The 23,199-nt window shown below is 42.2% G+C and overlaps 13 non-coding genes across 13 annotated transcripts; 4 read left to right on the forward strand and 9 right to left on the reverse strand.

Annotated features, from left to right (window-relative positions):
- The first annotated feature begins 664 nt into the window (after window positions 1-664).
- Window positions 665-736, forward strand: trnap-agg (transfer RNA proline (anticodon AGG)). The gene has a single exon. It is a non-coding gene; the product is annotated as a tRNA-Pro (tRNA).
- A 3,345-nt stretch (window positions 737-4,081) lies between these two features.
- Window positions 4,082-4,153, forward strand: trnag-ucc (transfer RNA glycine (anticodon UCC)). Its single transcript has one exon. It is a non-coding gene; the product is annotated as a tRNA-Gly (tRNA).
- A 1,160-nt stretch (window positions 4,154-5,313) lies between these two features.
- On the reverse strand, window positions 5,314-5,385 carry trnam-cau (transfer RNA methionine (anticodon CAU)). The gene has a single exon. It is a non-coding gene; the product is annotated as a tRNA-Met (tRNA).
- A 1,159-nt stretch (window positions 5,386-6,544) lies between these two features.
- On the reverse strand, window positions 6,545-6,632 carry trnay-gua (transfer RNA tyrosine (anticodon GUA)). Its single transcript is given in 2 exon segments — window positions 6,545-6,580; window positions 6,596-6,632. It is a non-coding gene; the product is annotated as a tRNA-Tyr (tRNA).
- A 211-nt stretch (window positions 6,633-6,843) lies between these two features.
- Window positions 6,844-6,925, reverse strand: trnas-gcu (transfer RNA serine (anticodon GCU)). The gene has a single exon. It is a non-coding gene; the product is annotated as a tRNA-Ser (tRNA).
- A 2,640-nt stretch (window positions 6,926-9,565) lies between these two features.
- trnaf-gaa (transfer RNA phenylalanine (anticodon GAA)) lies at window positions 9,566-9,638 on the forward strand. The gene has a single exon. It is a non-coding gene; the product is annotated as a tRNA-Phe (tRNA).
- A 905-nt stretch (window positions 9,639-10,543) lies between these two features.
- Window positions 10,544-10,614, forward strand: trnag-ccc (transfer RNA glycine (anticodon CCC)). The gene has a single exon. It is a non-coding gene; the product is annotated as a tRNA-Gly (tRNA).
- A 324-nt stretch (window positions 10,615-10,938) lies between these two features.
- Window positions 10,939-11,010, reverse strand: trnap-ugg (transfer RNA proline (anticodon UGG)). Its single transcript has one exon. It is a non-coding gene; the product is annotated as a tRNA-Pro (tRNA).
- A 1,572-nt stretch (window positions 11,011-12,582) lies between these two features.
- trnag-ucc (transfer RNA glycine (anticodon UCC)) lies at window positions 12,583-12,654 on the reverse strand. The gene has a single exon. It is a non-coding gene; the product is annotated as a tRNA-Gly (tRNA).
- Window positions 12,655-19,255: 6,601 nt separating this feature from the next.
- Window positions 19,256-19,327, reverse strand: trnaa-ugc (transfer RNA alanine (anticodon UGC)). The gene has a single exon. It is a non-coding gene; the product is annotated as a tRNA-Ala (tRNA).
- A 2,479-nt stretch (window positions 19,328-21,806) lies between these two features.
- Window positions 21,807-21,878, reverse strand: trnae-uuc (transfer RNA glutamic acid (anticodon UUC)). Its single transcript has one exon. It is a non-coding gene; the product is annotated as a tRNA-Glu (tRNA).
- A 423-nt stretch (window positions 21,879-22,301) lies between these two features.
- trnaf-gaa (transfer RNA phenylalanine (anticodon GAA)) lies at window positions 22,302-22,374 on the reverse strand. Its single transcript has one exon. It is a non-coding gene; the product is annotated as a tRNA-Phe (tRNA).
- Window positions 22,375-23,086: 712 nt separating this feature from the next.
- On the reverse strand, window positions 23,087-23,160 carry trnai-aau (transfer RNA isoleucine (anticodon AAU)). The gene has a single exon. It is a non-coding gene; the product is annotated as a tRNA-Ile (tRNA).
- Between the last annotated feature and the right edge of the window lie 39 nt (window positions 23,161-23,199).

Raw genomic sequence — 23,199 nt, forward strand, 5'->3', positions numbered from 1 at the left:
GAAATTGGATAGGGAAGATAAAAATTGGGCTGCTTTGGAATACATATGGAGTTTTTTGTTTAAATATTGTGAGCAACGTTACAGAACAAACTGTCCCCTGATGGTCAAAGCACATGGTCCAAATAAAGAAATATCTGATTGATATGAGTTCCAGATCAATGATCTGTCACCTTCTGCTAAAAACAGCAACAACCACAAAATTTATGTTTCTCTTGTCCAGATATTGCAGGTAAAAGCTGTAATACAGGAAGTGATGGTTTTCATCAGTTTGTTTCAGTGATGAGCAGGAACTCCACTGAGAGTGAAGCACTGCTGGGTTTGAACGCAGGATGTTCTGTTTACTACACTGGCGATTTGACCAACTAAGCCACAGAACCACTCTGATGTACATGGATGTATTTTGGATCTGAAAATATCCCCAACATACGTGGCTGACCATCGTGACTTTTCTTTAGCATCTAATTAACTGTCACATTAATGTCCTGAATGTGCTGTGTGCAAATAATGAGGTTAATCAAAAAAAAAAAAAAAAACAAACGCCACAAATGTTCCATCAGTAACCATCAAAGGAGATGCTGATTCTGTGATGTCACAAAGGTTCTAATGACATCAAAGGGATCAAAGACTCCTCCCACTTTTTTGTCATGACCTCCCCAGCCCACATGGCTCGTTGGTCTAGGGGTATGATTCTCGCTTAGGGTGCGAGAGGTCCCGGGTTAAAATCCCGGACGAGCCCATCTGTTGCCTTTCAGTCAGTAGGGGTGCTAACTGTTACACTATGGAGCTGTGTGAGGTTTGCTGTCTGGTTGTTAGTTGCAGTATCTTGGCAACTGAAGCAAGAGCAATGGTAGTTTTGTGGCTCATGCTGTGCTGAGGAGAAGGGATATTGGTGATTGACTGCTTTTCACAGGAGACAAACTTTGGTAGGAGTCACGATGGTCAGCCACTTATTTTGCAATATGTAATTAATTAAAGTATGACAGAGCTGAGTGCTGCTGTTAGGACTCATCTAAGAGAGAAGAAGTGGCTCAGACCGCTGAGCCATCCTGACACATGTGTCCAGCTGCCAGTCTCTGGTGAGGAAACAGAAAAGTTAATGCTCGCTTTGATAGCACAGTGTCAGCCCTCTCTCTCCCTCTTTCAACCCAACTGGTCGAGGCAGATGGCCGCCCCCCCTGAGCCTGTTTCTGCCTCTTAAAGGAAGTTTTTCCTTGCCACTGGCACCAAGTGCTTGCTCATCGGGGGATCTGTTGAGTTTTGTTTTTTAGAGTTTTAGAGTTTTGTCTAGACCTGCTCTTTATGTAAAGATGATTGATGTAACTTTGTTGTGATTTGGTGCTCTACCAATAAATCTGATTTGATTGGTGGAGTGGCAGTGGAGCATTGTTACGGTTGTAATGACACCATTTTCAAATATAACCAACCATAGATCGCGAACAGCTAGCTTAGCAGAGGATTGGTTTTATTCATCAACCTCTAGGTTATGGGCCCATAACCACGCTACACCACTCTGCTGCAAACCACCCCAGATGGGACTTGAACCCACAAGTCACTATTGGTTTCAACTCCCATCTGGGGTGGTTGCACGCTGCAACAACATGTCTCTGTGGGGCAATCGGTCAGCGTGTTCACTGAAGCAGCTGTTCACTGAAAGGATGGTGGTTCAAGCCCACCCAGGGAATTGCTTTGTCTTATCCACTGGAACTTTAGTCGACACATGGAACATATCAAATGATAAAAATAAAGATTTGAAGAAGGAATGAAAATCAAAGTGATGAACTGTGGATGGCAGCCTGCTGTTGATCTGACTGAACAGTGATGCAGAAACCTTTACCTTGGTGTTTCTCCGACTAGACATTGCGATAAACCCAAATGAAGACATAGTGGAAAAAGCAATCAATGCAAGAGTGTTGTGGACTTGGCCAAGTTTTCCCTCAGATGGCACATGAGCACAGTCTCGACGCTCGGGTGACTTACTTTCCAAAACTAATAAGATGGCGCATGATGCTGAAGTACTTCTTCAAGAAGAAGATTTTTACTCTTCAGCGTGGCATTGTTACGATTGTAATGACACCATTTTCCAACATAACCAACCATGGATCAGCTAGCTGTTGCTAATAGGCTCTTAGCACACCATGGCTTGGGGGGGGGGGCAGTGCCTTATCCATTAGGCCACCGATAAATTGCTCCAAGCTTTGAGCTCCAGCTTGGAGCAATTTATCCTGTGTAGTCATCCTACCAAATTACCAAAGTGAACACAAGTGTACATGTGATGACAAAGCAGCAGCCATTGAAGTCCACTTAAAAGCAAACTCCGAATGTTTTGGCCTCTTTTTTTAACTCACGTCAAAACATCATAATGAAACTACGTCAAATACATATAGAGCAGGTCTAGACCAAACTCTTATTAAAATTATTTTGAGAGCCGTGGTGAGGAGGGGTTCCAGGTCAGTATCTGGAGGATTTTGCAGATGCTCCTTTCAGCACCATCAGCCTGAGAACGACAGCACTCATTGGATCAGTTCACAGCTGAGTGTGAAGCAGCAGTGGAGCAGTGGAAGAGTGCTGGGCCCAAAACCCACCTCTGCTGAGGCAGTGATGCAAATAACAAACTACATTCTACATTGATCAACTTGCTGATCACTGCCACTACATGTTGATGTTACGACAGTTGCACTGCCCCTTTCCTCCACATATTTAATGGCTCCTTGTTGCGCTTTGCTACATCTGAGCTAAAGATACAAATAAAATAATCTAAACCGGTTGTGTGTCCAAATGGCTTCAAAGACATCTTTCTGCCATTCACTCCTCCAAACCTTTGGACACAGCTTTGAGCTTTCTCACAGGTGTCATTATTTCAGTGAAGATGTATGTATGGATGTATTCCCCCTGAATCCTGCGATTCACAGCTTCCACCAAATGGAGCCAAATAAGACACAAAACTAATTGTGATGTGAGTCTGAAGAGCTGCTACTCTTCACACAAATAAATGAATTCCCCACGTACAGTAACAGCACAATGCCCGCTGGAAACTAATCACTAAACTGTTACAAAGGAAATGATCTATCTGCAGTCTTTGCTCTGATCATTGTAACTTTGTGTTATTGTTGTATCTGATAAGTTAAGCTGCACTTCTAATGACCACCTGGGGGCAGTTCCACTGGTTGGAAAAAGACTTCAGACTGCATTGAAGTATATGGAGAGAACAACACCAAGTTCTGAGAGGATGTATGTGGCCAGCATGGGGATTGAACCCATGACCTTGGCGTTATTAGCATCACACTCTAACCAGCTCTCCCATACTTTAATGCCGTGCCAATTACAAACATTCGCCAATGTGCTCTGTAGCTCTCAAAGTGGGAAACTTGCTCCTTGAAAACAACTAAACGTTGTTGACAGGATTTGAACCTGCACGGGGAAACCCCAAGGGATTTCGAGTCATTCGCCTGAACCACTCGAATAGAGAAATCATCTGATGAAGCCTCTTCTCTGTTTTGGGTGGTGGGTGCATGTTATTCACATGTTATATAGGTGAAGGTTATTCTCAATCCCTCTCACACTAAATCAGATGGCAGAGGTTCCACTGAGAGCTGAACTCAGATCAGTGGATTCAAAGTACACAGTCCACAGAAAGTCTGACTTCCTGCCTCCCTCATGTAAAGACAGTCAGTGAGTGTCCCTCACCTGTCTCTGTGACACAATTATCAATGTATTTGGCAACACCAGAGGAAGGTTAGACTTTTCTCTGGGTCTGAAAAGAGACAACAAAACAAGCCTGAGATGCTGCAAATGTGATGTCTATGTTTGTACGGCCCACTCTGACCTGAGTGTCAAATTCCACTCATGCATGACAGCATGGTGTTTCCAGCATTTTGATGTTGGTTCATAAAGTACTTCGCAGTTTAAACACAACAGCTGAAAAAGAGGACATTTCACTTCTAAATCCCTTCTGATAGCCAGCAGGAGCTTCACTTGGACTTTGCTCACACTCCTTTTCTAGCAATACTTAACATTAACAATGAGGCACTGCTGGGATTTGAACCCAGGATCTCCTGTTTACGAGACAGGCACTTTGACACATGCAATGGTGGTATAGTGGTGAGCATAGCTGCCTTCCAAGCAGTTGACCCGGGTTCGATTCCTGGCCGTTGCAGTTTACCTTTTGCCAGAGGAAGGTTAGTCTTTCCTCTACATTATTCACAGTCATGGAACTTTGTCTGCATCCATCCAAAGGGAAGCAAAATAAAGCCAGAGTGTTCAGGCAACCACAATTACTCAACCACAAAAGCTCAAAAATTTGCCAAAAAATTTGCTGAAAAATTAGCCCATCAACGTGAGTACGCAAAGATTTCCTGATTAGATTGCACAGAGGCTCAAAATTTGCGTGACTTCACATGTGTCTTTCATGAGACATTTTCCAGCTAAAGGTCATGTCTCATAATGTAAAGGAACATTCAGTGTGTGTGTACTGTTATTGTGTATGGAGCTCTGACTGTTGCCAAACGTGCAGGTGACCTAATTCAGCAGGACAGGCAGCATTATCAATGGCCACTGCCTCATCATAGTCCTTGTAGTAGAAGAGTAGCTGCTTCCTCAGTGACAGCTAACAGGGATCCTAACGAGTGATAAACAATAAACAGACATTTCCAATTGTCATCAAAATGTATTCTTTCATGAAATGTTCCTAAACTTCTATTAAAGGCAGAATTATTGCAGCAGGCAGCACTCTATGGTGGAGGTCATGAGAAAAAGTGGGAGGAGTCTTTGATCTCTGTGATGTCATTAGAACCTTTGTGACATCACAGAATCAGCATCTCCTTTGATGGTTACTGATGGAACAGGAAAAGGTCAGATCCTGATATAATCTTGTGAATCCACAAGTATGCCTTTCTTTGTTTGTGTACCAACAGCCTGACCTCTGGTTCTGACTTGTGTGGCGTTTTGTTTTGATGAAGCTCATTATTTACACACAGCACATTCAGGACATTAATGTAATTAATTTATTTTATGCTAAAGAAACTTTGGTAAGAGTCATGATGGTCAGCCACATATGTTGGGGGTATTTTCAGATCCAAAATACATCCCTGTACATCAGAGTGGTGCTGTGGTTTAGTTGGTCAAAGAGCCTTGTTGCTCAGTTCAGATGTTGTAGAAACAAACTACTTTTGGGTTTTCATCAGCTGTAGGTTACAACGATCAATATTATAGATATGACAGACAAAATTCTCCATGTCTTCCTGTTAATCAGTGCTGCTGAAAAAGTCATGTTTCATGATGGGACATCCAGTATGTATATGTAGCAGTGTGTATAAATAGCAGAGGATGGTTTCGATCCATCGACCTCTGGGTTATGGGCCCAGCACGCTTCCGCTGCGCCACTCTGCTCAGGGTGTTCTGTTTGCAGTCTCCTCTGGAGATTAGTGTAATTTTTAACCGCCACATCCACTTTCTGTCAAAGTGGATGTGATCATCTGGGAAAGATTTTGTGTTTGTCGAAGCACACTTCAGTAATTACAGAAAAGGCTGCTTTAACAACATCAACAGGTTTCAAAGTTATCTCGAGAGAGTTCAAAATAATTCAATTTTTCAATCACCTGTATTTTTCAGTAAAAACACTTTCCCTGACCGGGAATCGAACCCGGGCCGCGGCGGTGAGAGCGCCGAATCCTAGCCACTAGACCACCAGTCGGTCAAAAGTCGACCAAAATACCAGTCTCTCCTGGAGTCGTGGGTTCAAATCCCACTTCTGACAGAAACCACTTTCATTTCACCTCTACTGCAGCAAGGTGTGTTTTTTGAGGACAAAGTTGTTTTGGTCTATTCTTAAAAGACCAAAATTCCTTTGACATGTCGAAATATTGCTACTCAGTCCTTCGAAAATATGTTCACACCAAATAACACACACCTGCCAAATGGGAGGCCTGGGTTCAATTCCCAACCGATGCAAAGGAACCAACTGCCAAAATCCAACATATGTAAAAATTGTCATGTTCACCTCACAAACTAAAGGTCTCTGGATAGAAGCTGTTAGGAAACAACTTTATTCTCCTTGTTTATCCACAGAGGAGGTGAAGTCACACACCACATGATGTTTCTCTTTCCTTTCCTCCCTACATTACCTCGTCTGTGCAAGTACTGTATGCTGCTTTTCGAGTGTCTTCTTTTGACAGCATGTAAAAAAATCCATGAGGCCGTGTAGACACCAAAAAGGCAGCCTACAAACTTGGAGAGCACCAGCATTGATCCTAACAGAAGTTTAACACAGAGCCTTCAGATGTGTAGTCAGTCTTCCTGGAATTCAGATATCTGAAAGGATGGTGGTTCAAGCCCACCCAGGGATGTTCTTTGTTTAAACCCCTTTGTGGATAAGATCTCTGCCTGTCTTGTGGAAGACTGGGATTTCAATTCCTGAATGTTAGAAACTCAGTGCTGCTTGCAGTATAAAACACAGCTGCTCTACATGAACAGTGATACAGCAGTGGACACCTCCTGTCTGTAGACAGACTCATCACTCTGCTGGATGAGGCTGATGAAAATAAATACCTCCTTCGAGCCGGAGTTGAACCAGCGACCTAAGGATTTCAGCTGTAAGCCTCTACAGTCCTCCGCTCTACCAACTGAGCTATCGAAGGGAGCTGTTCAACCTCTCCTCTTCTTGTCTCTTCTTGTCTCCTTTGACTAATGTTTACAGATTTGGGTTAGGGAAAACCTGGAGAATGTCATTTATCACAGTATGATAGTAAGATCCACGCTCTAACCAGCTGACGTTGAGGATAATTCTGACTGGATAGACAGTTTTAGGTGGAATAGCAGGCTGCAACTTAGACAGACTAAAGCAACCACCGACGAGGATGGGATTCGAACCCACGCGTGCAGAGCACAATGGATTAGCAGTCCATCGCCTTAACCACTCGGCCACCTCGTCATATTTGATTGCTTCAAAGGCAGATATTTATTAATTCTAGCTGGAATAGCAGGCTGCAACAGGACAAGTTCTGCATGTCTCTGTCTCTTGATGGGCTAATTTTTCAACAAATTTTTTGGCTCATTTGCTAGCTTTCGTTGTCAGAATGGCCGAGCGGTCTAAGGTCTAAGGCGCTGCGTTCAGATCGCAGTCTCCCCTGGTAGGCTTGGAGGTCTACCAGGTCCAATTCTCTCCAGATGTCCCTAAACACACGCTTCCCCTCCAGGTTTGTCATCTCCAACGTGGGGCTCGAACCCACGACCCTGAGATTAAGAGTCTCATGCTCTACTGACTGAGCTAGATGATGATTGCCTTTTGAGTCTCATTAACAGTGAACACTCTATGGTGGAGTTCATGAGAAAAAATGGGAGGAGCCTTTGATCTCTGTGATGTCATTAAAACCTTTGTGACATCACATGGACAAGCCCAGCTGCTGCCTTGCAGTCGTCAGGAGAGCTAACCCTTATGATATGGAGCTGTGTGAGGTTGGCTGGTTGTGTTATTTGTAGTGTCTTGTAAAGTGAAGCAACAGTAACTTTGTGGCTCATGCTGTGCTGCGGAGAAGGGAAATTGGTGTTTTAGCTGTTGCAGGAGCTCAGAAGCTGTCTGGTTAGCTAAAGCTGCTAAAACTGCTAAAGCTACCACACCATGCAGGGGATGTAGCTCAGTGGTAGAGCGCATGCTTTACCACTGCAAAAATGACACACAAATGACATTATGGGAAATCTCAAAACTGTGTACAAATGTTTGGAGGAGAAAATGGAAGAAAGATGTGTTTGACAGCCTTTTGGACACACAACCAGTCAGTGTGACGCATCCAACCTCACAATATTTCATGCTGTGGTTGAAAGAGGAGGGAGAACATTGGAAATGTAGGTCAAATAAAATAGAGTTCACAAATGCACATCTCTCACAGTGTTATCACGCCAAGAGAAAGAACTGACTGATTCTGACAATGGGACATCACCATGGCCCAGTTACTGATGGAACATTTGTGGCATTGTGACGTCACTGGAGATCAAAGGCATTTCCTGCCTTTCATTGATCCCCCACGCGACACAGATGGATACGTCACACTCTCACGTTCGCTTCAAATGAATGAGTGCATGCAGTTTCTGTATGCTCTACTGACTGAGCTACTCAGGCTTCTGATTGGTGTATAATTGGACGAGCCCTCTTCTTAACAGAAGATTTTAGTTTTCTTTTACACAAGAGTTTAGTTCTTTGGAGATATGGTAATAATAACTTCCTGTATTACAGCTTTTACTTGCAGTCTCTGGACTAGAGAAACAGTAGTTTAGAGTAAGAGTCATGATGGTCAGGCACTGATATTGGCAACATAACACAATGGGCTCATCCAGGATTTGTACCCTGGACCTCTCGCACCCTAAGCGAGAATCATACCCCTAGAGACTTTCTCAGCATAACATTTACGGCATTCAAAATGTTTTAAACCGTATTTATCATACAGTCAGACTTTTTCTGAGGGCCACTGAGCCATCCTGACATGTGTGTCCATCTGCCAGCTGATATTGTATAATCATATTCAAGGTACACCTCTGAAACATGACGCACCAAACACTTTGAGAAGCTAGTTCATAACCGAAGTAATCTGGTTTCCGTCTCCTCCCTGTCTTCATGTTCCACTTCGAAGGTCGTTGCTTATCTCCGGAGGTATGATCTCAGCTCCTGTAAGAAAAACACAAGTTTCTGCATTCCTGCAGGGTTAGTAAAAGTTGAGCAATACTGTGATAATCATTTTATGTACATTTATTCTAACAGAAACAGAGAAGTTAATGCTAGCTTCGATAGGACAGTGTCAGCTACTCAGTGCATTGCAGTTGGCTGTGTATGAGGCAGCTGAGCTGCAGACCAGTCAGGGAGGAAGAAATTTGTTATTGTTGTTATATATGGTTGTTTTGACCTACATTTCCAATATTCTGCCTCGTCTTTCAACCACACCACAACCACGTGAAATATTGTGAGGTTGAATGCTGCACGCTGACTGGTTGTGTGTCCAAATGGCTTCAAAGACATCTTTCTGCCATTCACTCCTCCAAACCTTTGGACACAGCTTTGAGCTTTCTCACAGGTGACACAGGGGTCATTATTTCAGTGAAGATGTATGTGATATGGTGACCAAGGAACTGTATTCAGGCTCCAGTCTCTTTATGCAGGTCATCTCTCTCTCTGCCATTTACTAATATATATATATTATATTAGTATATTTGTACCAACCAGCACCAACCACTAAAACACTGTTCCTCTTGTCCAGATTCTGCAGGTAAAAGCTGATTCAAAGAAAAGAGGGATTGGCATTCCTCATCTTTTTTGTCCAAATTCCAACCAGAACCAGAACAGAGAAACACAAAGAATTCATCAGTGTCTCTGATTGGAGTGAATCAATAGATTCTGTAATTGAAGTCATCTAACGTCTAAGAAGACATCAATTTAAAACTTGTGATCGTTTTAATTGAAATTCCAACCAAGGTTTGGAAGGGGGGGCGGGGGGTGAAAATGACAGGAGGGTTAAAGAGCAGTGTTAATGGGCAAAAACAAGCAGAACTGTCGCAGAACATCCAGCAGAAATGGAGCCATCCAGCCGAAATAGCTCAGTTGGGAGAGCGTTAGACTGAAGATCTAAAGGTCCCTGGTTCAATCCCGGGTTTCGGCATCTGAGGTGTTACCTGAGTGAGATTCATACTTGGGCTTTTTTTTAACCTACATTTCCAATATTCTCCCTCCTCTTTCAACCACAGCATGAAATATTGTGAGGGTGGATGTGTCACGCTGACTGGTTGTGTATCCAAAAGTCAGGGGCCTTTACATCCCACAGCCCACACATCCACCGTATGGTTTTGCGCCATCGACAATGTCTCCCTTGATGCTGGAACCTCAACCCAGCACCTTGACCCACATCCTGCAGCACCTGTAGCAAATATTCCCCAGAGATCAGGTAAGAGCTCTACACTTGTCTTTTCTCTGTTTGCATGTGTTCTTCAACAACATTCAATAGACATGATGAGCAGAGTCCTTCTTGGAAACTTCACTTAGTTACATCTAACTCAGCTACTTTAGACGGGTTTCTGAGGAGCTCAGACATCTGGGAGAGACTCGGAGTAGAACATCCTTTCTGATGCTCCACTGACTGAGCTACAGATGATTCAGTAACAGCTGAGTTATCTTTAGTCCAACAACTGCTGTCCATTCCTACCACAGGGAGCCACAGGCTTTAGTGTTTTCAGTCCTAACCCCTTTATTGTGAAAAAGTGTAATTCACATTTTATACGGCTTTTTTATCCACTTTGGAAGAGTTTGGATCACAAATTTTGGTAACTGCTGTCTTTGACAGGAGTGTGATTTGAACCCACGTCTCCATTCAGAGACCAGAACGGCCTTTAGTGCAGGAAGGAGTTAACCTTGAGTCTGGCGCCTTAGACCACTCAGTCATCCTGACAGACAGACTGTTCATTGAATTTGAATTACTTGAAAACATGGTCTTCCATATGACAAGTGGAGATATGCTATTCTCTACTCTGCATTGCCATCATATTGGAGGTGGGTTCGGCTGCGCAGTCAGCATTGGTGGTTCAGTGGTAGAATTCTCGCCTCCCATGCGAGAGGCCCGGGTTCAATTCCCGGCCAATGCAATGGTCACTGCTCTCCATGAAAAGCAGCAGTCAGCACTGCCTGGATACAACAGTGGTCAGGGCTGTACGTTTATACTGAAACACTGACAGGTCTCCTCCATCTCACTCTTTTACTTACTCTGGGTTGGTGACAGATAGAACATCATGTTACTTCATCACATTTTATTAATATAATATAATATTCATTTTACATTACAAGTTTGGAATATTTCATTAACATCTTGTGGCAGGTGGAAGGAATTTCAAAAGCCTTGTCACAGTTTCCTTCATTAATTCTTGATGCCCCATATTGAGGGATGCAGATCACTGGACACATCACATGCAGGGCTCGTCCGGGATTTGAACCCGGGACCTCTCGCACCCAAAGCGAGAATCATACCCCTAGACCAACGAGCCCTTGGTGAGTGGCTTTTTTTTTTTTTTTTTTTTTTTAGAAAAAAAAAAGAAAAAGCCTGTCGACCCAGGCTTTCCTCAGCAGGCTCTGTGCATGTCCACATAAAAAAGGGCTGTTTACAGGGACCTTTAGATTTTCAGTCCAACATTCTCCCAACTGAGCCATTTCGGGTGAGTTTGTTTCACAGAATGTGTCAGGAGAGACCTCACCTGGAGCAGCTGATTGAGCGTTTGGATCAAGTTGGTATCTTGTTGAAAAAAGTTAATGAAGCTCAAAACACAAACGTAGTCATGCCAGATACCTTTGAGTTCTGCCGACAGAAGCAACAACAAAACTGGAGCTAATTTTCACTGCTATGCAGATGAGCCCCACAACCTCTCACATGCTAAGCGAGCGCTCCACCATTTGAGCTAATTCCCCTGGGCTGGCATGCAAGCTAAGTTTTGGAAACAAAAAAGTGAATAGATCATGCATTGTTGCACTTTGCTACATCTGAGCTAAAGATACAAATAAAATAATCTGAAGATGATGTCATCTTCAATACGACAAACTTTGGATAGTGAACAGCTAGCTGTTCCTAAAAAGCCATTAGCAGAGGATGGTTTCGATCCATCGACCTCTGGGACAACTGCGAAGAGAAGCACTTGTACAAAAGGAAGTCGTCTGTGTTTCATAATTGAAATGATCAGTATTGTCTTCTAAGAAGAAGTTGTTGTCAGCACTGCCCCAACAAGTAGCACTTACTGAATTCAACAGTCAGGTTAGTGCTCAAGTTAAGGTAACATTTGTGACTTTCAAACTACTTCCTTATCCCCCACCCCCCATATCACTGATAATATCTGCTGTCCTGGTGATTGAAGAAAAGAAGGAATGACATTCCTCATGTTTTTTGTCCAAATTCCAACCAGGACAACCCCAAAGAGAAGCACTTATGCACAAAGACTTCATCAGTGTCTCTGATTGGAGTGATCCGAGTTAGATCTGAAGAATCATCATGTGCTAGATCATCATCATGTGTTAGATCATCATGTGCTTTGACCATCAGGGGACAGTTTGTTCTGTCACATTGCTCACAATATTTAAACAAAAAGCCACATATGTATTCCAAAGCAGCCCAATTTCCATCTTGCGAAACCCAATTTCATCAAAAGAAGCCCAATCTGGCAACAAATTAGAGCAGTTTAAACAGAATTATCACATAATTTGTCCCTCACCTGTCTCTGCGACACAATTATCAATGTGTTCGGCTGTTCACTGAAAGGATGGTGGTTTGAGCCCACCCAGGGACGTGCTTTGTCTTATCCACTGGAACTTTAGTCGACACATGGAAGATTTGATCTGGAGAAGGTGTAAGACCGGGTTCACAGGGATGTTCTGGAGTATGGAGCCATCCCATCACTATATGACAATAAGCTTCCCTTTCCCCGAGACAACTACAGGGTGTAACAGATGTACAGCTGTGGTGAGGACGGGTTACAGGTCTGTAGCTGGAGGACTTTGGCACCATCGGCCTGATTTTGGGATCTCAGGAAGGAAAACAAATGTAAAGTTAAATTGTAGACACACAGGTAAACTGCAATGGCCAGGAATCGAACCCGGGTCAACTGCTTGGAAGGCAGCTATGCTCACCACTATACCACCATTGCATGGAAATGGCCAAAATCACAGCCCTTTTGTATGACTCAGAGTTTATTGAACTTCCTACCTGGAACACCCTGCAGGTGCATGATAACATATTTATGTCATGGGGTCAGTAAAGAAAGGCATTTTCCCTGACTGGGAATTGAACTCAGGCTGCACAACCATTTTTATGGACTGAATTTCCATCAAAGGCTCACATACTGAATTAGAACGCTGTCAGTGGAAAGAATAGTTTAGCTCTGACTTTTGATTGCGCATCCAGTGCCAGTAGATGCATCTGTGAGGGTACCGACTGAGACTTCAGGTGCATGATAAGTTTAATCAATGACCTGTATTCAAAGCCATTTTCCCCGTCACCCACATGTATACTCAGGTAAAGTATGATATAATTACTCACCCTGGCTTCAGTGAGAATGTGGTCAAACTTCATTGCAACAGCCATTCTGAGGGTTCGAGTCCCTTCGTGGTTGGGAAGTTGTGTAAAGGTGAACAGACTAAACTGTCTCCATTTTACAGAAATAAGTGAGGCTTTTCAGATCTCCTCCACAGAAGGTGCATCTGATCTCAGGTCATGGCCAACACTGACCTCTGCTGCTTGATGCTGCCTTCATCCTGATGAATGTTGAAGCAATGAAATATGACAAGAACAGACAATAAACTGACAACAGGACATTAAAATGGGCCACACTCAGACCCCACATGGCCCAAAGGACAAGGTGTTTGACTTTGGATCAGAAGACCGAGGTAAAGATTTATGTTCACAGAGATCACAGAGAGTCTCTTGAACGGCTCTTTAATATGAATGATGGGAACCAAGTCACAGCCCCCCCGCCATTTTTCTATTCGTGCCTCTGTGCCAGCAAATAAAATTTTGTGAAGGATGACAAAAGAAAGACACAAAAGGTGAACTGTGATGGCAGTAATAAAGGTGTGAACACAGTCTGGCAACTCTTCAGGGAAATACACAGAACAGTCTGTCTTTTCTGGACATGTTTGGTGTTTCTAACACAACACAGCTGCTTGTTAACTTTCTCCATAAATGCTTCTCTTTGGGATTGTCCTGCTCAGAAATTCAGTAAAAAAAAAAAAGATGATTTGCTATTATAAATAGATTTCTTGAGGTCAGCTCCAACAACACAACCCTGATCTCTAATCACTGCAGTTAACAGTCCTCTCATCATATGCTAACAGTCCTCATGAATTTAAGAGGATCGTTGTCTGATCATTCTGTTCTTCAAACTGTTACCAAGACCACAGAAACTTCTTGCTGAAGGAGGACAACACATTTATTCAACACACTGGAAAAAAGTCCAGAGTCACAATTTATTATCCAACGTGTTTGTTGACTTGATTGACTTGGATTCAGTAAATGCTGCTTGTTGGGGCAGCGTTAACTGACAAAGATAAAATAAATAAAGAAGTAAAGAATCAATTTCTTCTAACTCAGATCACATCAGTCAGAGACACTGTTGATTCCTTTCTGCATGAGTGTTTCTCTTTGGGGTTGTCCTGTTTGGAATTTGGACAGACTGTTTTATTTATTTATATTTATTTTTTAAAATCAGCCAAAGTCATGAATTTGTCATAAACATTTCCCGAACATGATTCATGATGATTCATGATTCACGCTGCTGTGTCCTGGTATGAAGCACAGTGGTTCTGTCAATGTGTCCTTTCTTTCTTCTTACCTTATGTTACCTTAACTGTTAAATTCAGTAATAGCTACTTTTTGTTTTTTTACTTTTTTATTTATTTCCACCGTTATCTACAGTCATGCTAATTCTCAACTGTACATATATTCTTACTGGCTCCTTTTGTAAATATATTCATACATTTTATTTTTTACTTCATCTTTTATCTTTCTTATTTTATAATTATATTTTGTACCACAGAGTTGTCTTTAAAGTTTGTTATACGTTGTGTATGATGGCAATAAAAACATTCTAATTCTAATTCTAATTCTTTGAGGTTGCTCTGGTGGAAATTTGACCCGTTTTTAATGATTTCTTGAGATCAGCTAAATCTATGAATTTGTCATCAACATTTCTGCAACTGAAGAACAGACTTGTGTTTTCAGAGCAGTAAGTGCTATTAGTTGGGGCAGAGTTTGTGATTTGAAATGTTTTTCATTCCGTCCAAGGATTAACCAGGACAGAGAGTTTATTTAACAATTTGGTGGAAAAAAGTTTTGGTTGGAATAAAAACAACAACAAAGATGGCCATTTTGAAAAGATTTGTTCAGATCAGCTGCAGCAACATTAATCACCAGAGTTAGCTGTCCTCTCACCATATGCTAACGGTCCTCATGAATTTAAGAGGATCGTTGTCTGTTCCTGATGGACTAAATGTGTTCTTCATTACAAACCATTACCAAGACCATTGAAACCGCCCGAACAAAGCAGACAGGGAGCTGTGGGAGTGGTTTCATTCAGGTATAAGATGGGCAAAAGCCTGAAAGGGAGTCCATTGGAACTGCAACACAACTGGGAAGTGGCTGCAAAGACTCTTTGGAGGAGATCATGTGAGGTAAAAATTTGAGCTCAATCTGACTTCTATTCTCTTTGCTCTCTTTTCCCCTTTCAGGGTTAATTCACAAAAACGACATTAATTCTTGGAGCCATGTTTTCTTCAGATCTAACTCGGATCACTCCAATCAGAGACACTGATGAAGTCTTTGTGCATAAGTGCTTCTCTTTGGGGTTGTCCTGGATGGAATTAAAGTTTTGATTTCTTTAAAACAGCTAAATTCGCGAATTTTTCATGAACATTTCCCGAACTGAAGCACAGACTTGTATTCTGAGAGCAGTAAGTGCTATTAGTTGGGGTAATGTTAGTGATTTCAAAAGCCAATCACAAGCAGATGAGGTTCTATCAATTTTTGGGTGGTGGGGGTTAAGAAAGTAATTTGAAAGTCACAAATGTTACCTTAACTTGAGCACTGACTTGGCGGTTGAATTCAGTAAGTGCTACTTGTTGGGGCAGTGCTGACTGACAAAAACAACAACATCTTCTTAGAATACAACACTGATCATTTCAATTATGAAACACTGATGACGTCCTTTTGTACAAGTGCTTCTCTTTGGGGTTGTCCTGGATGGAGTTAAAACCAGTTTTGATAAATTTCTTAAAAGCAGCTGAATTTGTCATCAACCTTTCCTGAACCGAAGCACAGACTTGTGTTCAGAAAGTAGTACATGCTCTTTGTTGGTGCTGTGTCAATGAATAACACAAATTCAAATCTCTAGTTTTGGTTGGAAAACAAAAGAAAACAAAAAAAAGCATTTTGAACAGATTTGGTCAGATCAGCTGCAGCAACACTCCCCTAATAACCAATCACCACAGTTAGCTGCCGTCTCACCATATGCTAAAGGACTTCATGAATTTAAGAGGATCGTTGTCTGTTCCTGATATGAACCATTACCAAGACCATTGAAACCGTCTCAACAAAGTAGACAGGTGGGAGTGGTTTCATTCAGACACAACAGGGAAGTGGCTGCAAGACTCTTTGGGGGAGATCATGTGTGAGCTATTTAACCCGGATCACTCCAATCAGAGACACTGATGAAGTCTTTGTGCATAAGTGCTTCTCTTTGGGGTTGTCCTGGTTGGAATTTGGACAAAAATGATGAGCAATGCCATTCCTTCTCTGTCAATCACCCCAACCGCAACTGCTATCAATGATATGGGGGGTGAGGATTAAGAAAGTAATTTGAAAGTCACAAATGTTACCTTAACTTGAGCACTGACTTGACTGTTGAATTCAGTAAGTGCTACTTGTTGGGGCAGTGCTGACTGACAAAGACAACAACTTCTTCTTAGAATACAATACTGATCATTTCAATTAGAAACACTGATGCCTTTTGTATCAGTGCTTCTCTTTGGGGTTGTCCTTGATGGAATAAAAAAAAAAAACAGTTTTCTTCAGATCAGCTGAATGAGTCATCAATATTTCCCGAACTGAAGCACCAACTTGTATTCTGAGAGCAGTAAGTGCTATTAGTTGGGGTAATGTTGGTGATTTCAGAAGTCAATCACAAGGACAGCAGGTTCTATCAATTTTGGGGTGGTGGGAGTTAAGAAAGTAATCTAAAAGTCACAAATGTTACCTTAACTTGAGCACTAACTTGACTGTTGATTTCAGTAAGTGCTACTTGTTGGGGCAGTGCTGACTGACAAAGACAACGGGAGGTTTGGGAGCAAATTCAAAATCTAACTCTGATCATTTCAATCAGAGACATTGATGATTCAACAACATCTTCTCTTTGGGGTTGTCCTGGTTGGAATATTGAGGAAAAATTAGTTAGCAGGATTAGTTGTGTAATGTATTAATTTGTCATCAGCATTTCCCCAACTGAAGCACAGACTTGTGTTCTGAGAGCAGTAAGTGCTATTTGTTGGGGTAATGTTGGTGATTTCAGAAGTTTTCCTTCCTTTACCCATTTCCCATTAGACTCAGACAATCTAACTCAGACCACCTCAATCAGAAACGCTGATGAATTCTTTGTGCAAAAGTGCTTCTCTTTGGGGTTGTCCTGGTTAGAACTTCAACAAAATGATCAAGATTCCCATTTTGAACAGATTTCTCCTGATCAATTGAAACAATACTATCCTAATCACTAATCACCAGAGTTAGGTCAGAATGAAAGCTTAATGTGACATTGACATTGATGATTATTTTCTGCATGGATGTTTCTATTTTCTATGCTTTTTTCCCTTTCAGCTTCTGGTCTTTCAGTCTTGGAGCCATGTTTTCTTCAGCTCTAACTCGGAACTCTCCAATGAGACACACTGATGAATTTTTGTGCATAAGTGCTTCTGGATCCCTCCGGATGGAATTTGGACAAAAGTTATAACCAGTTTCAGTAGAATTCCCAAACCGAAACACAGACTAACCAGGCTCAGTCCAAATAGTTCCAGTTTTGTTGTTGCTTCTGTCTGCAGAACTCAAAGGTATCTGGCAGGACCATGATTGCCTTTTGAGCTTCTTCAACACAGTAGCACTCTACTGTGGAGGTCATGACAAAAAAGTGGGAGGAGTCTTTGATCCCTTTGATGTCATTAGAACCTTTGTGACATCACAGAATCAGCATCTCCTTTGATGGTTACTGATGGAACAGGAAAAGGAGATGCTCTTTGCTCTTTTTCCCCTTTCAGTGTTAATTTTCAAAAACAACATTAATTCTTGGAGCCATGTTTTCTTCAGATCTAACTCAGATCACTCCAATCAGAGACACTGATGAAGTCTTTGTGCATAAGTGCTTCTCTTTGGGGTTGTCCTGGTTGGAATTTGGACAAAAAACGTGAGGAATGTCATTTCTTCTTTTCTTCAATCACCAGGACAGCAGGTATGGGGGGTGGGGGATAAGGAAGTAGTTTGAAAGTCACAAATGTTACCTTAACTTGAGCACTGACTTGACTGTTGAATTCAGTAAGTGCTACTTGTTGAGGCAGTGCTGACTGACAAAGACAACAACATCTTCTTAGGATACAATACTGATCATTTCAATTATGAAACACAGACGACTTCCTTTTGTGCAAGTTATTCTCTTAGTGGTTGTCCTATGAGCAGAGTGGCGCAGTGGAAGTGTGCTGGGCCCATAACCCAGAGGTCGATGGATAGAAACCATCCTCTGCTAATGGCTTTTTAGCAACAGCTAGCTGTTCACTATCCATAGTTTGTCGTATTTGAAGATGACATCATTACAAAAGTAACAATGCCATACTGAAGCTGCACTAGCTGAAGAGGGAAGATCTTCATTCTTGAAAACATACTTCAGTACAGTATTAACTTTGCTTGTTTTAACTCCCAGCAGTTTTCCTCAGCAGTGGAAGTAAAGCAGATTTCAAATGTTGTTTTAGTGCCGAGTACCCAGTCTGCCTCCTTTGATCTATTCACTTTTTTTTCCCAAAGCTTAGCTTGCATGCCAGTACAGGGGAATTAGCTCAAATGGTAGAGTGCTCATTTAGCATGTGAGAGGTTGTGGGGCTCATCTGCATAGCAGTGAAAATTAGTTCCAGTTTTGTTGTTGCTTCTGTCGGCAGAACTCAAAGGTATCTGGCATGACTACGTTTGTGTTTTGAGCTTCATTAACAGTGTGCACTCTAGTGGATGTCATGACTAAAAAGTGGGAGGAGTCTTTGATGTCATGGTGGCATGACAGAATCTTTTTTTTTTCAACAAGATACCACCTTTCTTCCAAAAGGTCAATCAGCTGCTCACAACCTCGGCATCACTCCGCAGGTTACTGTCATAGAAGTACCGCGCGCTAACCAATTGCGCCACTGGAGCCTGTGACGTGTCCCTCCTTACACGTTCTGTGAAACAAACTCTTCCACCCAAAATGGCTCAGTTGGGAGAATGTTGGACTGAAAATCTAAAGGTCCATGTAAACAGCCCTTTTTTATGTGAACATGCACAGAGCCTGCTGAGGAAAGCCTGGGTGGACAAACCAAGTTGATAACCACCATCGTGATACTCGTTATCTCTGGTTGGAGCTTTCGACTTTGTCGAGCCAGCTCACCCAAAGAAAGCCCGGCTCTGTTGAACTTCCTTCGTAAGATACTCCTCATCGTAAAAATTGTCTAAGTTTTAGACAAGATAAGTTGTGGAGATGCCGGGGATTGAACCCGGGGCCTCATACATGCAAAGCATGCGCTCTCCCACTGAGCTACATCCCCTGCATGGTGTGATAGCTTTAGCAGTTTTTTTCCCAGACTATAGGAAGAAGAGGCGACAGCGATACAGAAGAAACAGGTCGCCATCCTACAGAAGATCATCAAACTGCTCGTACAACCACAGGAGGACTCCGTGCAGACACCTCGAGAGATTCCTTGACAGGTTGTATGCACTGGCATATGAGGATATGATGTTTTAATGTGGTTTGAGTTTAAAAAAAAAAAGTGTGATATGGAACAAAAAGGTAATGATGACTGCAGGAGTTTTTCAGACGACCCTTTTCTTGCAATAAACCTCGCTATAGATGAGTTGAATCATCCTGAAGCTGTAATGAATGCTGTAAATGAACTACGATCTGTAATAAACAATTTAACTATAGAAAACTGAGCCCCCCGTCTCTCCTTATTTCTCTCAGGTTGATTCACCTTCTCGACCAGTGGTTTCACACAGAAACCACTGTTTGAATGCCATAGACATTGCTTGTTAATGCTGAAATGAGAGATAAAAAGCTATGTCGGAAGTTTCAAGGTGCTAACATTTACAAACAGTTTGTACTAACAGTTAATTGAGGAATCAGCAGAATGAGGACAGATGTGACTTAAAGCACAACAAAGATCTTTCCCAGAAGGCCCTCAGACAAAGAAGCTGGGTAACACCACAGACTGTCAGGAGTGGTATTTGAACCCTCAATTCCAGAGGAGACTGTCACCTGAACACAGCACCTTCAAAAGTCCACAGCACTCTGCTCAGCTTTTTTAGTTTTTTGTGTTTTATTTTTTTTTTATTTTATTTATTTTTGATCATTTCCTTTGTAACAGTTTAGTGATTAGTTTCCAGCTGGCATTGTGCTGTTACTGTACGTAGGGAATTCATTTACTTGTGTGAAGAGCAGCAGCTCTTCAGACTCACATCACAATTAGTTTTGTGTCTTATTTGGCTCCATTTGGTGGAAGCTGTGAATCGCAGGATTCAGGGGGAATACATCCATACATACATCTTCACTGAAATAATGACACCTGTGAGAAAGCTCAAAGCTGTGTCCAAAGGTTTGGAGGAGTGAATGGCAGAAAGATGTCTTTGAAGCCATTTGGACACACAACCAGTCAGCGTGCAGCATTCAACCTCACAATATTTCATGTGGTTGTGGTTGAAGGACGAGGTTGGCGATCCCAACCGGCCACACTCCCTGATGGTCTAGCGGCTAGGATTGGGCGCTATCTCCGCCGCGGCCCGGGTTTGAATCCCGGTCAGGGAACGTATTTTTAACAGATATTGATAACGGTATCGGGGAAAAATTTCATATCGGTGCATCAGTAGTTTGAAGGTTTGAAGTCTTCTGTGTGACAGGCAGAGATACTGTCCACTATTTTAACGAGGAGCAGGAAAGAGAAACATCATGTGGTGTGTGACTTCACTTCCTCTGTGGAAAAACAAACAGAGAATGAAGTTCTCTAATGTTTTGGCCTCTTTTTTTAACTCACGTCAAAACTTCACAATGAAGTTACGGTCTAGTACATAATTTGATTAAAATAACAAGTGTCCTGAAAACCACTGAATTTGACCTTGGCGTTATTAGCATGTATTAGTATCAATAAGCTTCTCAGCTGTTCTGAATGGTGACAGTGAGGCAGTCTTTGTGTTTACATCTGAATCACATGTGATTTTGGAAATTCTTCAAAGCAGCTTCAAAGGAAGCATTTCATTCTGTGAGTATTGTTAAGTCATCAGGCGATGTATCAAAGGCAGCAGCTCTTCAGAGACTGCCTCTGCCAGCTGGCCTTCTTCAGCAGTGGATCCTGGTGCCATGTGTTCACCAGGCAGGTGATACACACCAAACGGTCTGCAGCTCATACACAGCTAACTGCAATGGTTAGAGTGTGGTGCTGATAACGCCAAGGTCATGGGTTCAATCCCCACATTGACCACATGCAGCATCTCAGAACGTGATACCTTTCACTCTGTCTGTATGAAACCCCATAGACTTCAACACACTTTGACTTGATTTTCCAACCAGTGAAGCCGGTAGACTGCAGGTGGAAGTCTCAGTACTTTTTAAAATATGCACAATAAAAAAAAACCAAAATAATTAAAAGCAATTTAATGAGGGCCTTCTGGGAAAGATCTTTGTTGTGCTTTAAGTCCCATCTGTCCTCATTCAACTGTTTCCTCAACTAACTGTTAGTAGAAACTAACATCTGACTGACAGTTATATTTGGTTGTGTGAAAGTCCAACCTCTGTTCGGGACAGAAGATAAGAAGATAAATGTGGAAGTTTTCCAAATATCAGGGCTCTTTCTGGCAGAGATCCTGGGGGAGCTCTGTCACTTACAGCCCAGCGCTGCCTTACTTTACCGGTGACCTTAATAAATGTTTCAACTGTGAACTGAAGATTTCTCCAACTCCAAATTGTTGGGCTTCCAAGAAAGTGCTTATTACCCAACGTGGGGCCTGCTAGTGGTAGGTCCATTGTTGTAAAGGAACTTCCCATACCGGGAGTCAAACCCGGGCCACCTGGGTGAAAACCAGGAATCCTGACCGCTAGACCATATGGGAGATGCCACCATGCTAGCATGCTGTATTTAACACATTGTAGTGTAGGTGGATGACATCATATGAGGGCGTTTTGACAATGACCTGTATTTTAAATGAAATAAAGCCATTTTCTCTGACTGGGAATTGAACCCGGGCCGAAGTGGTCCAAGCATTCTAATGTTCATGCAGCCATTTTTGTGGACGATCCAATGAACCCTGTAGATCTCAGGCTGATGGTGCCAAAAGGACCACATCATCTGAAAAATCCTGCGATCTTCCACGAGAAAATGGCGTCTTTGACAGCCTTTTGGACACACAACCAGTCAGCGTGACACATCCACCCTCCCAATATTTCATGGTGTGATTGAAAGAGAAGGGAGAAAATTAGAAATGTAGGTTAAAAGAAAAAACTGAGTTTGAACCTCACTCAGGTAACACCTTTGACGCCGAAACCCGGGATTGAACCAGGGACCTTTAGATCTTCAGTCTAACGCTCTCCCAACTGAGCTATTTCGGCTGGATGGCTCCGTTTCTGCTGGATGTTCTGTGACAGTTCTGCTTGTTTTTGCCCATTAACACTGCTCTTGAACCCTCCTGTCATTTTCACCCGCCTCCCCCCCTTCCAAACCTTGGTTGGAATTTCAATTAAAACGATCACAAGTTTTAAATTGATGTCTTCTTAGACGTTAGATGACTTCAATTACAGAATCTATTGATTCACTCCAATCAGAGACACTGATGAATTCTTTGTGTTTCTCTTTGGTTCTGGTCCTGGTTGGAATTTGGGCAAAAAAGCTGAGGAATGTCAATCTCTCTTTTCTTTGAATCAGCTTTTAAGGAACAGTGTTTTAGTGGTTGGTGCTGGAGACAAACTTTGAGTCATGAAGAATATATAATATATACTAATATACTAATATAATATATATATATATATTAGTAAATGGCAGAGAAAGAGATGACCTGCATAAAGAGACTGGAGCCTGAATACAGTTCCTTGGTCACCATATCACATACATCTTCACTGGAAACTAATCACTAAACTGTTACAAAGGAAATGATCAATCTGCAGTCTTTGCTCTGATCATTGTAACTTTGTGTTATTGTTGTATCTGAGAAGTTAAGCAGCACTTCTAATGACCACCTGGGGGCAGTTCCACTGGTTGGAAAAAGACTTCAGACTGCATTGAAGTCTATGGAGAGAACAACACCAAGTTCTGAGATGCTGCTTGTGGCCAGTATGGGGATTGAACCCATGACCTTGGCGTTATTAGCACCACGCTCTAACCAGCTGAGCTAACCGGCCTGTGTAAAGGCATTTTTTGGCTTATTTTTACAAATCTTT

This window comes from Echeneis naucrates, chromosome 2 (genome assembly GCF_900963305.1).
Source record: "Echeneis naucrates chromosome 2, fEcheNa1.1, whole genome shotgun sequence".
Classification (NCBI taxonomy): domain Eukaryota; kingdom Metazoa; phylum Chordata; class Actinopteri; order Carangiformes; family Echeneidae; genus Echeneis; species Echeneis naucrates.